This window comes from Neomonachus schauinslandi, chromosome 14 (genome assembly GCF_002201575.2).
Source record: "Neomonachus schauinslandi chromosome 14, ASM220157v2, whole genome shotgun sequence".
In the NCBI taxonomy this organism is placed as follows: Eukaryota; Metazoa; Chordata; class Mammalia; order Carnivora; family Phocidae; genus Neomonachus; species Neomonachus schauinslandi.
Genome location: NC_058416.1, coordinates 67,908,066 through 67,920,142, shown reverse-complemented (window position 1 = coordinate 67,920,142; position 12,077 = coordinate 67,908,066). Strand labels below are relative to the sequence as shown.

The 12,077-nt window shown below is 49.2% G+C and overlaps 1 pseudogene; it reads left to right on the top strand.

The window, feature by feature from the left end:
* Positions 1-7,367: 7,367 nt before the first annotated feature.
* On the top strand, positions 7,368-7,959 carry LOC123326628 (annotated as a pseudogene).
* Positions 7,960-12,077: the final 4,118 nt, after the last annotated feature.

Genomic DNA, 12,077 nt, shown 5'->3' with positions numbered 1-12,077 from the left:
ACTGAGATAAGCAGCAGGGCCCCAGGGTCTCCACCATCTTCTCTGGATCCAAAGATACCTCAGCAAATTCAGGGATGGATCCTGCTCACCTCTGGGCTCCTGCTTGTATTGTGTCCTCCTCTCTCTCTCCTCATGACTCATTGGAACATCTCACTAATCACAGATGTAGAGCCGGGTTTTTGGAATTCAGGGGCCACAAACCCCAAAATATACATGAAGTGAGCCCACCATGCTTCTGAGAAAGCCCCTGTCAGGGGAACAGCAGGAACACTGGGGCTTCTGTGGCAACCAGTACCGAGAACTCCCAGGCAGAGCCCCTAAGTCTGTGACCTAGGACAGCAGTGAGGTCTCCCAATGGAAATAACCATGACTTTGTCTCCAGAAACTATAAAAACTCCCACTCATGCTAGCTGGGGATGACATGGAGAACAAAACTCAAACATGTGTGACTCAGGACATCCTGGTCCCCCTCTGCATATTCCCTGACTTGTCCCATGAGACTGGCCCAGGTTTGCTGATCATTCCCTGAGCTCTGAAACCTTCTCCAAGCATGGTTTCTCTCTTTCTCCTCAGATTACATCCTCCAGATCTTTAAGTTCCCAAGTGCAGGAGGGTATCCTTCCCATTACGGGCCCGGCCCTCAGGTCCAGCACCTGCTCACCTGCCCCACCACGTCTGTCCCACAAATCCTAATCCTTCTCCCATTCTGTTTCTCTTCAAGGAAGCATGGTGGATTTTTGTATGCATTTTGGTACACTTCTAGAAAGGTCTGTACATTCTTCAATGTCAGCACTGAAGCATTTACCAAAAATTTAACCAGGATTCAAAGTGGAATCAGGACAAAGGCCTTGGAGTCCACTAAGTTAACCCAGAAGGAAAAGCAATGATAAACATATCATAGATCAAAAGAAGAAAGACTAAACCTCCAGAATAGCAATTAAGGGCCAATGAAAGCCAGAGCAGTAAGAAAGCCAGAGAAGAGGACTGCTTTCCCTGACTGTATGCTGCATGTGTTCTAGCGGCCCAGAGAGACGTGAAAGGGCAGCACTGGGGCAGTGGGCGTGGGGACGGAACAGGAGCCCGTTCACAACAGCACCAGTAAAATAAGTCAGCCTGTGAGGGATGAAGAAGCTACTCATACCGATGAAGATGATCCCATCAGTATTTCAGGCCTCAAAGTTTCTAACTTAATCAAAGTCTTCCCACTCATCCTAAATCAAACTTTCAGGATTTCATCCCTACCTGATCAATGCCCTCACTTAAACGGCAGTCACCCCGAGAAGCTGGGGATTTGATCTGCTTTGCAGCTCACCCCGTGTCAGGATGAGTTTCCTGGTTTGGTTTTCAGCATCTCAGCCCTGTGGCTACAAGAGATAGGAGTTTTGGGGTGTGTGTGTGTGTGTGTGTGTGTGTGTGTGATTTTGTTTTGTTTCCAGGGCACAAAGACATTTAAGGAATTTGCTCATGTAAATATTGAGGGTGGGAGGCCAAAATCTGCAGAGTCAATGTCCCAGGTTGAGTGCCAAGGCTGGCAGGTTGTTGTAGAACCAAGAAGAGTCCATGTCAAAGGCATTGGTAGGAGACAGCTAATGTACCAGTGTGAAAAACATCAGATAGAAAAATTTTATCTTAGTCTGCAAAGGGCGGGGAGTGTGAGGATCAACCTCTTGTTCTGTTCAGGTCTCACAGCATTAGATGAGGCCCAACCGCCCTGTGGAGTGCAATCTCCATTACTAGCTCTACTGATTTAAATGTTAGTCTCATCCAAAAATGCTCTCACAGAAATACCCACAACAGTAGTTCACCAATATCTGGGTTCCCTGTGACCAAGTGATCCACTTCTCTAGATCCAGGGATGTATTGGCAAATGCATGTCTTCTGCTCATCTCTGGCCTGCAGCCTGAGAATGAGGCTGACTCTTCCTATAACATATGTCGTGGCAACTTTCAGGCTTACTCTGTGCTCCAGACCCAAGAGGAAGTGAGACATAAACCTCATCTCCTGACCTGGTGCCCCGCCCACAGCAGGGGTCCTGACCAAGTCCTGCGCAGAGGGTCACTTCCATTGTCATTTCTTCTTCAGTTAAAATTTAGATTAATTAATCCATTGCTGGCATAGTTTCACCCTATTAATATCACACTGGAAGTAATCCTCTGGCCAGAGATAAATGGCTCCTAATGAAGAAATTGGATGAAGACGAAAATGCTGACTCGGGTCATGCCCTTCAGGGGGTGTAGAGTGACTCAGAGATGCTTCTGGTGTGTGTTTCAATTTGGGGTTGGGAGGCAGGCCCCACATGCAGGGTGGAATTGTGTTCTCTGTTCTAGCTATCAACCACAAAAAAGGAAAATTAGAAATAACATGGTTTATGACAGTGTTAAAAATATGAAGCATATGAGGATAAATCTCATGGAATTTGAAAACATTATGCAGTAAAATCTATAAACCATTCATGAGAGAGTTTAAAGATTTAAATAAATGTACAAATAGATCTAGCTTATGGGTCAAATATTTAATGTGGTGAAGATGTTAATTCTCTCAGAACTGACCAATACATTTGTTGCAATAACTTTAATAAAATGTCCTAGCAATGGTAGGGAATTTCAGGGAAAAAAAAATAGCAACACTACAAAAATATGTGCCTGGGTTTTAGTCCCGGGACAATCTGCTCTGTGTCCACAGGGCCCGCCTGTCTCTGAGGAGGAGGAGACTCAGGAAGTTGGTTGAAGTCAGAGGAAATGGGTCTAGTTGCACACAGGCACATGGCTTCTGTCAAGGACACAGACAGGTAGGTGAGCTGCTGTCCTGAGGGCTGATTCACAGCGTGTTGGTGCAGTAGGCTTAGAACTGGGGTCCCCTGGGCACTGAGCTTGTGCAGACACACCTAATGTGCATCTGGGCTGATAGTTCTGTTCATCACCTCAATCTGGTGAATGACTCTGTGACTTGTGACCTGTTGGAGAATTGGAACCAAAAGGGCACTTTACTGAGGAGGGCACGATCTGATTCAGAATCTCTGACTGTCCTTCCAAATGTTCCAAATGGAACTTGCATTCATAATTCCTGAGAAGACAGTCTGAAGAAACTGATCCTAAGATAAATCACCTCCAACAATTGCCTTGGCCTATGTTAAAAAAGCGTGTGGGTATATCCCTGCAACATATGGGGTGTTGTTTGCCTGTTCTTGTGGGTGTGTATGTAGTGGGAAGTCATGCCTGTTGGGGAAATTGTGTGTTCCTGACACAGGCTTCCTTGAGACTCAGACTTCTTGGAGCCTTTGTTGGACTCGGGGTTCAGATTCTCCTATCCCCCAACACTTATCATAGATTATTCCAGAGAACAGGACCCACGAAGGGGCCAGAAGTCGGAGCTTATGATATAGATATGGAGTAGAGAAATAGACTGAGACAACTGTGCCTTAGCTGTGGGGCCTAAGGAACAAGAGTGTGGATTGTCTACACCACATTCTGGATTCCCCTCCTCCTCACTGTCCCTAACACAACACAGGTAAGGGATCCTGATGCTCATGCTCAGGCAGGCATCCCTCTCCAGCTCTGACTCACTACCTCCACTGTGTGGACCCTGCCCTGTGATTCAACACCTCTCCCTGCTGATCCAGCCTCCCTCAGGGACTGGGATCCCAGCACAGAAGACCAATATCTACTGCCCTGGAAGAAGCAACCACAGTGGCTCAAAGGTGTAATTTTGACACATCAGCACTTGAGATATTTCATCAAACTCTGAACCCATTGAAACAACTACATACTCTTGGGATGTTGGTTCTCTTTATTGTCTCCATGTCACTCTTGACCGCACCTTAAGGATGAAGCTGAACACCACTGACCAGCACAATGAGAAGGTCCCAGTACCCTTCCTGTATCTCAGGCATGGGGGGGAATGAGATTCAAGCTTCATGAGCACTGCAGCCAATTTCATCTCTCTACAGGGCCAATGTGAAATTGATTCCCCTTTTCTTGTCAGTGTTTCCTCATCTGATCAAGTGAGGAAATGAAACATGAGTTTGTATCTGTGTTTCTTTGAGTCCCCCCCGCCCACACACACAGTGAGTGCAGGTACAGACAGAGGTTTCTCTGTTTATATTCAGATTTATGCAGTCCCATACTCACTGACTCAACCCTTTCTGCAACTTTCTTGGCAGTCCCAAGTTTTGTGCTCTGACTCCTCAAGTGATACAGGCTTTGGATAAAGTGAGCAGGGTCCCCAAATCTCCTCTCCCTATAGTTTTTTAAAAGCTTTTATTTATTTATTTATTTATTTATTTATTTATTTATTTATTTATTTATTTATTTATTTAAAGAGAAAGTGTGAAGGGGGGGACAGAGGGAGAGGGAGAGAGAGAATACCAAGCAGTCTTTCATGACCCTGAGATCATGATCTGAGCCAGATCAAAAGTTGGACACTCAACCAACTGAGCCACCCAGCACTACCCCCATATTTTATATTGTTTTGGTTCCTGTTTCCAAGCTCTGCAGACACATCCACTCATGATTTTGCGGTCTGAGCTCCAGAAATTTATCATCTACAGCAGAAGAAGCAGCAACACAGAGGTGAATATTATGGCCTAGCAACAAAGGCACACGGACAGAAGCCCTAGAAGCGTATAAGAAACGTGACCTGGACCTGGGAGTTTTTGCTTCATTGCCCTCCCAGGTAGAATCTCTGGCTCCAGGTCTATCAAGGAATGGATCCGGAAGGTTCCTCATTTCCTGTCCTAAAGCAGACTTGGCCGCTGAGAACAGATATGGGACAATGTGGACACGGCGTTCCAAATCTGTGAGGCATCAAGATACAGTCTCCCTCCTCTCCCTGTGGGCCCATCACTCTCCAGACGCCTACTGCACCTAACTGCACATCATCTATAAATGGTCCTCATCCTCTCAATATATGTCCCCAAATCTAGTCCTTGCCAACAACACTTTGTGATACTGTCTCACAGTGACAGAAATTCCTTTATGCCATGGTGGGTATAGGAGCCACTTGACAATTTGACAAGAAGACACAGGATCTGATAAAGGTAATGAAGAAAAGTCCAGATGCTTCAGTTAATATGAATGAGGAGGAGGGTGGAGGGAGTTCAGTGGAACAGCTGTGGCTGTTGGGTGAGAACAGGCAGACTCAGCAAGTTTGAGGGGGAGGAAGATACTCAAGAATGGAGTGTGATGTCAAGCCTGCCGTTAGGAAGTGGGTGGGATGTGAGTGAGCCCTTGGGGAGAAGCTTCATGGGCAAGGGTATAGAGATAAGTCCCCAAGCTCACCCCCGTGATGGAAGCATCAACAGCCTTCTGCCTGCTCAGTGTTGACACAGGGATATTTCCTCTCCAGATGACGAGGGGGGTGGGAATCTTGCAGGGCTCACTCTTTCAGATAGTTATCCAAGTTTTCCTTTCTCATGACCCCCCTTTCCCCAGGCTGATTTCCACATAGGGACAAAATGCCTCAGAATTCCCACATAGCACTTCCACACAACAGGCCCTCCAGAATGAAAGAGCCTTGTCCTCCTGGACCCACTCACTGATCAGGAATCCCAGCCTTCAGGAGCACTGGGCCAGACCAAACACGCCATCTTCTTTGATAGCAACATGGTTATCAGAAAGGGAATTGTCTGATTTCTATGGGAAACACAGGGCTCATCCCTGGAATTGGAGCTGGGGTCAATCACATGTTGACACGTCCAGGACATGTGGGTCCAGATAGGAGAGGGAAAGGTCAGAGTGTTTGCTCAAGTGTCCTCACCACAGATGTCACTCAGCCCTCCACCAACGCTGCCACCCTCATTGCTAGTTCATATTGGTCTTGTACACTGAGAGCTAGCCAGGGGACAGGGACCAAGGGTTGGTGTCTCCAAAAGTTGTATTTTTTACCCCCGGACTTCTCTAATGTCTTATAAAATATAAGACATCCCATGACCACCTGTGCTCTTCTCTTACATCTGTCCCTCCCTCAGGTGAGGCCCCGTCCCTGAGGTCCAGCACAGTTCACTCTGGACACGTACTCCATGAAGAGTCCCCTTCTTCTACCATCCCCAGTAAGTGATCTCCCAGGTCACCAAGGATCTTTGCTGAGAGTCTCCACCTCACAGGGCCCTGGTCACAGGAGGTGCTCTCACACTCACCTTCTTCTATGTCCTGGGAGTAGGAATCAGAGTTAGCCTGACTCAAAAAGTCAAACATCTGACTCTCATACAAATAGACAATGGACAAGTGTGAAATATTTGATTCAACTCATATATTGGTGAGGAGACCAGTAAAATGGTGAAGCTTGATTAAAAAGCAGATCAAACCAGCAACCCTCAGTTTGCTGGAGTGGTGGGGGGTGGGAGGGATGGGGCGGCTGGATGATAGACATTGGGGAGGGTATGTGCTATGGTGAGCGCTGTGAACTGTGTAAGTCTGTTGAATCACAGACCTGTACCTCTGAAACAAATAATACATTATATGTTAAAAAAAAAAAGAAGAAGACAATAGCAGGAAGGGAAGAATGAAGGGGGGAAATCAGAGGGGGAGATGAACCATGAGAGACTAGGGACTCTGAAAAAACAAACTGAGGGTTCTAGAGGGGACAGAGGGGGATGGGTTAGCTTGGTGATGGGTATTAAAGAGGGCACGTACTACATGGAAAGAATAAAAAAAAGCAGATCAAAAATCAAAGTATGTGCAGTTCACGGGGTAAGTAGGCTTTGAAGAAATATTTTGTTATATTGGAGATACACTGCTGATTTTAACAAGTGAGAAATCCCATAATGAAAAAAATGTTTGTCCTGCATGGATGGGGACATGTCTTCCTGGGGACAAGTCAGTTCTCTGCACTTAATTCTGACCTAAAAGGAATCTGTGTAGAGACACCACCTCAGTCCTGACCCATAAACAACCAAGAGAGCCATGGACAGATTCATCCTAAAGAGTCTGGGAACAGCATACAGTCTTCCCTGAGGTGATAGGAGGTGACATAGGGGACACCTGGACTGGCCCTAAGGCAGGGGACAGTGGGGAGAGGAGTTAGGAGGCAGGAGCTGTTTATGATGGGCTCTAGTCACCGGTCATAAAATGGTATGTCTGAGCCTGGACACTAGGGGGTGTGCAGGGCCCTTTCTGAGGAGTCACAGTGATCGGCATTGGGACTTGCCACCTGGCACTGCCTGTGACTTCGGCTCAGGATTCACAGCTGTGACCATCCCGCCCCCTGGCCACACATCTTCAGGCAGAGGGACTGACCCAAGGCCACTGAGGAGTCAGAAAGTTGGGGATCTCATTTGCATGGATAAGCCCTCCCTCTGTCATAGAATGAAGAGGGGTAGAAATTAGAGGAAGCTCTGTTCACCTGTGGGGCCACAGGAGGCAGGATCCCTGATGACCTCCACCATCGCCTGGTCCCCTCTCCTCCTCAGCCTCCTTGCTCACTGCACAGGTGAGTGGATGCAGGGACAGGGGAAGGACACGTGGGGCCCTGCTTCCTCCTCTTGTCTCTAGACTCCAGCATCACCCTCTCTGTGTCTCTCCCCCTTGCAGGGTCCTGGGCCCAGTCTGTGCTGACTCAGCCGCCCTCCGTGTCTGGGAGCCTGGGCCAGAGGCCCACCATCTCCTGCACTGGAAGCAGCTCCAATATCGGGGGTAGTTATGGTGTTACTGGTACCAACAGCTCCCAGGAAAAGCCCCCAGAACCGTCATCTATGATAATAGCAAGCGACCCTCAGGGGTCCCGGATCGATTCTCTGGCTCCAGGTCTGGCAGCTCAGGCACCTTGACCATCACTGGGCTCCAGGCTGAGGATGAGGCTGAGTATTACTGCTCAGCATGGGACAGCAGTCCCAGTGTTCACACAGTGCTCCCGGCCTGTGGGGAAGTGAGACAAAAACCTGCTGTCCCTCAGCAAGGGGTCTCCCTGTGCAGCTCCCCTTCCTTGGCCAAGTCAACTCCTTCCTTTGTTTGGTCTAAACTGTAGTCCGAACTAATCTCAAGGAACATTGGCTACAAAATATTCCAAATTCTCTTAAATTCAGCCCCTCCAGCCTCTCCTAAGCAGGAAGTCATTGTTTGGTTTCTCATATTGAGGAGAAACTCCTGGGTGCCAGGGGCAGGCTGCCGAGTAACAGAGTCTGCTGATGAGGGAAACAAAGGCAGGAGAAATGTCACTTAAAGTAAATCTCCTACAGCTGCAGCCCCTGATAGATACCTGACCCATGCTGAGTGTGACCTTCCTCAAGGACCTCATGGCTGCCTTAGTGCCTTCATGAGTGTGTTTTATTAAAGACTGAAGTAACCTCGTCTTCACAGCAGCTAGCCCCTTGATTCCTGAAAGCCTGGCTTCCAAATTCCTTAGAGATTTACACTATCCCTCACTTCCACTAATTAAAAACTATATAATCACTCACTCCTCACAATCCCAGTGAGCTTTCTGCCCATGGGTCCTGTCCCCGGGGCATAGTAAAATCATCTTTTTTTTTTTTTTTTGCAACATTCAATGTCTCAAGCATTCTCTCTTGAAATTTGGGTTCCACAATCCCGTATCACTGTGACAAGTCAGGACAGAACCAGAGACAGGGAGTCCAGCTGTGTCTGACTGAGGATAGAGCACTGTCCAGTGAGTGTGCGTTCACACCACCTCCTGAACATCTAGCATGTGCCACATGTAAGTCTAGGGATGTGGGACACATGTGGACATGACAGGAAGGGTCCCCATGCTCAGGGAGCTGACAGTGTCTGGGGGAAGAGAGGGGACACAGAGGGTAAACATGTTGTAAAGAGAAGCTGTGTCCCAGGAGCATGAGGAGGGTGAGGTTGGTGGGCTGGAGCGGGACAAGTGAATAGGGCACAGAAAAAGATTGAGGAAATATCCATGCATATTTCCTTTTTTAAAAGATTTTATTTATTTATTTATTTATTTATTTATTTATTTATTTATTTATTTATTTACTTAGAGAGCTGGAGCAGGGACAGGGGTAGAGGGAGGGAGAGAGAGAATCTCCAGCGGAATCTGAGCTGTGTGCTGAGCCTGAAGCATGTCTGGATTTCAGGACCCTGAGCTCATGACCTGCGGTGACCGAAGGGTTGGACGCTTAACTGACTGATCCACCCAGGTGCCCCCGTGCATATCTCTAAGTGACATTTCTTAGTGGAAGAGGCCCATCTGAAGAGGCTGAAACAGTGACCAGTGGGGGCTGGGGGGACAGGAGCCCTGGGCACTAGCTCCAGCCCTTGGTGGACATGTCTCTGGCGTCCACCAGAGGGCGCGGGTGTTCCCCGTTCCAGAGCGGAGATGTGTCTCCCTGCCTCTTGCAGGTGCTCTGGTGTCATCCCTTGGGTGAATCCCCCCCCACTTGTACATTTTCTTTGGCTCAGCTGGAGCCCAGGCTTAGGTTGAGGGGGTGCTTGCATGACTCCCAGAACGGGGCAGAATCGCAAGGAGACCCCTTACCTGAGGATCAGGGAGACACATAGGAACAGTGTGTGGGTCCAGGGCCTCGCCGTAGGGTCAGCAGGAGACTGGGGTGTCTCTACCATGGGGTTTGCTTCTCTGCTCCTCACCCCCTTCACTCACTGCACAGGCGATTTCCAAATACTCCTGGGGCAAAACTACCCCAGTGTTATTTCCACTGGGTCAAATATCTTATTCTCCACTATGTGGAAGCCTTTCTTTAAATCCCTCTTATGCCACTCCGTGGATGGAGCCCTGAGGAGATAAAATGCACAGATTGCTGTCCCTCGACAAGCCCGAGCCTTCTGATTCAGCAAGTTGTTAACAGGTCTGTTTTCAAATGAGTCCTCACTGCCTAAAATAAATCCTCTCCCAGGAAAAGGTCTTTGGACACTTGCCCTTTAAATCCACATTCAGCTTCATGGAGAACCATCCCTCAGGAGAAGACGTAAGAGACACAGGGGGTCATTGCCTCATTTTTGGTCACACACACACACACACACACACACACACACACAGCTGTCTCCTCTCTCTGAGGATATACTGTGTGACATTCTGCTGTTTCTGGGCTTTTCCATCCATCCAGAAGTCAGGCTCAACCTGTGCTCACCCAGTCATCCTCAGAGACACAATGTCCAAGAGGCAGAATCCCCATCTGAGGAAACCCCAGGGACAACCAGTGTGACTAAGGTCATGTCACCAGGGCAGCCAGGACGTGCCCTGAACACCTGCTGTCCTGGGACCAGACTGATGCTCAGGAATCCCAGGCGCAGTCTCTGTCCCCATGGGCAGCTCAGTCCCCACCACTTCTGGGCTCCAGTCAGTGTGGGAGGTGGATCAGTACGTTGAATCTGGGACCCCAGCCTCAGTGTGGCTCCCACGGAGCACGTGGCCCATGGGGGACGTGAGACACAAAACCCCTGCGCTCCCAGGGCTGGGCTGTCACTCCCTCAGTCTCCCCAGTGACACCTCCAGCCAGGCTGGACCTCTGCTCAGTCTTCTGTCACAACTCAGAAGCACAGGGTCTGTGAGCTCAGGGACCTGGTCCTCCTTATCTGCACCTCTTCACCAGTCCCATGTGACCTTTGACAGAAACTTCTGGGTCCAGGCGGCTTTTGCTAATAGAAATTCATACTTCTGCTCATGGGGGTCTGAACGAGCACCTGCTCTATCCTGAACATGCTGGACACAGGCAGCTGAGATTACAGCTGAGCCCACCCCAGATGTGAGTGTGGCGCTCACTTGCTCCATCCTGGAAGCTCTGTCTGTGTTTGGGGATTCCATCACGAGGGCGCTGGGAAGTTCGTAGAAACAGGTCGCTCCTGGGGGGTCATGGGCACCACTTCCGGCTTTCCCACCTGCACGATCAGAGCCATGATGCAATCTTAGGGAAAAAAATGAGACAAATGCTTCCAGAAAATGTTTATAGACGTCTATTCAAAGGAAAGCCAAAGTCATACTTCTTCTCTGTTCTGCAGTGATGTATGTAACCACAATTTCCATCCACATTGTCCCTGCAACAAGCACGGATCTGGGAACCACATACTAGTGATTTGCACCTGCATCTTCACCATGGCGCTGCCATTGAGCTTGAATCAGTATTATTGAGAAGAGTTGCTTGAAAAGAACACTCATGCATTTTAAGTGCACGGTTGGCCAAGTGGTGACCAGTACATAACCTCTTCCTCTGGATTCTTGTCATGCAGCTGTCACTCCTTCCCTGCTAGAACTTCCAGCACGTTCGTCCTTTGTGCTCTGAGGTCAGGGCCACACACACTCACGTGGCAGGGCTCCTGCAGACTCGTGTCTGTGCTGGGAGGACGGAGCCGGGGAGGGAATCCCTGCCCAGTGTGTGGACAACTGTTGTTTCAAGCAGGGGGAAACAGTGACAGGTGATAAAGATGATCCGTGTGTAACCATCTAGGAATGCACGTGACGGCTTCTACACACAATCTGGGGTGAAGAGTTCCCCGTCTCCTCAGTGCTGTGAGGACCTCAGAGGAAGGAGAGCTCTGGAAATCAGGGAGAAAGCACATAAAAGGAAAGTCCCAGCATCCTGCAGAGAGGTGAACCTGTGTCCACGGGGACCCGTCACTGCTCTGGATCCTGATCTCTAAGAAGAGTTTGTGTAGAGACACCATCTCAGTCCTGACCCAGGAACAGAGAAGGGAGCCATGTACAGAGTCACTCTGAAGACTGTTAGATGAGCATATACTGAGTCCTTAAGTAATGGGAGGTGACGTATAGGGATACCTGGTCAGACCCTATTGGAGGGAACAGTGGACAAAGCAGTGGGGTGGGGGTGGAAATAGATCTGATGGGTCCTGCTGACCAGTCACACAATGATGTGTCTGGGTCTGGACACCAGGGGGCACTCTGGTCCCATTTCTGAGGAACCAGGGGTGATCAGTGCTGGGACCTGCCACATGGCCTTGCCTGTGCCCTCTGCTCAGGGCTCACAGCTCTGACCTCTCCACCCCTGCTCCCACACAGCCCCTACCCTGCCCACCCCCCCAACATCCTCAGGCACAGGGAACTGAAACTTGGCCAGGGAGGGGTCAGAGAGCTGGGGGTCTCATTTGCATGGATGGGCCCTCCCTCTCTCAGAGGATGAAGAGGCAAAGGGAGAGATTAGGGGAGGCTCT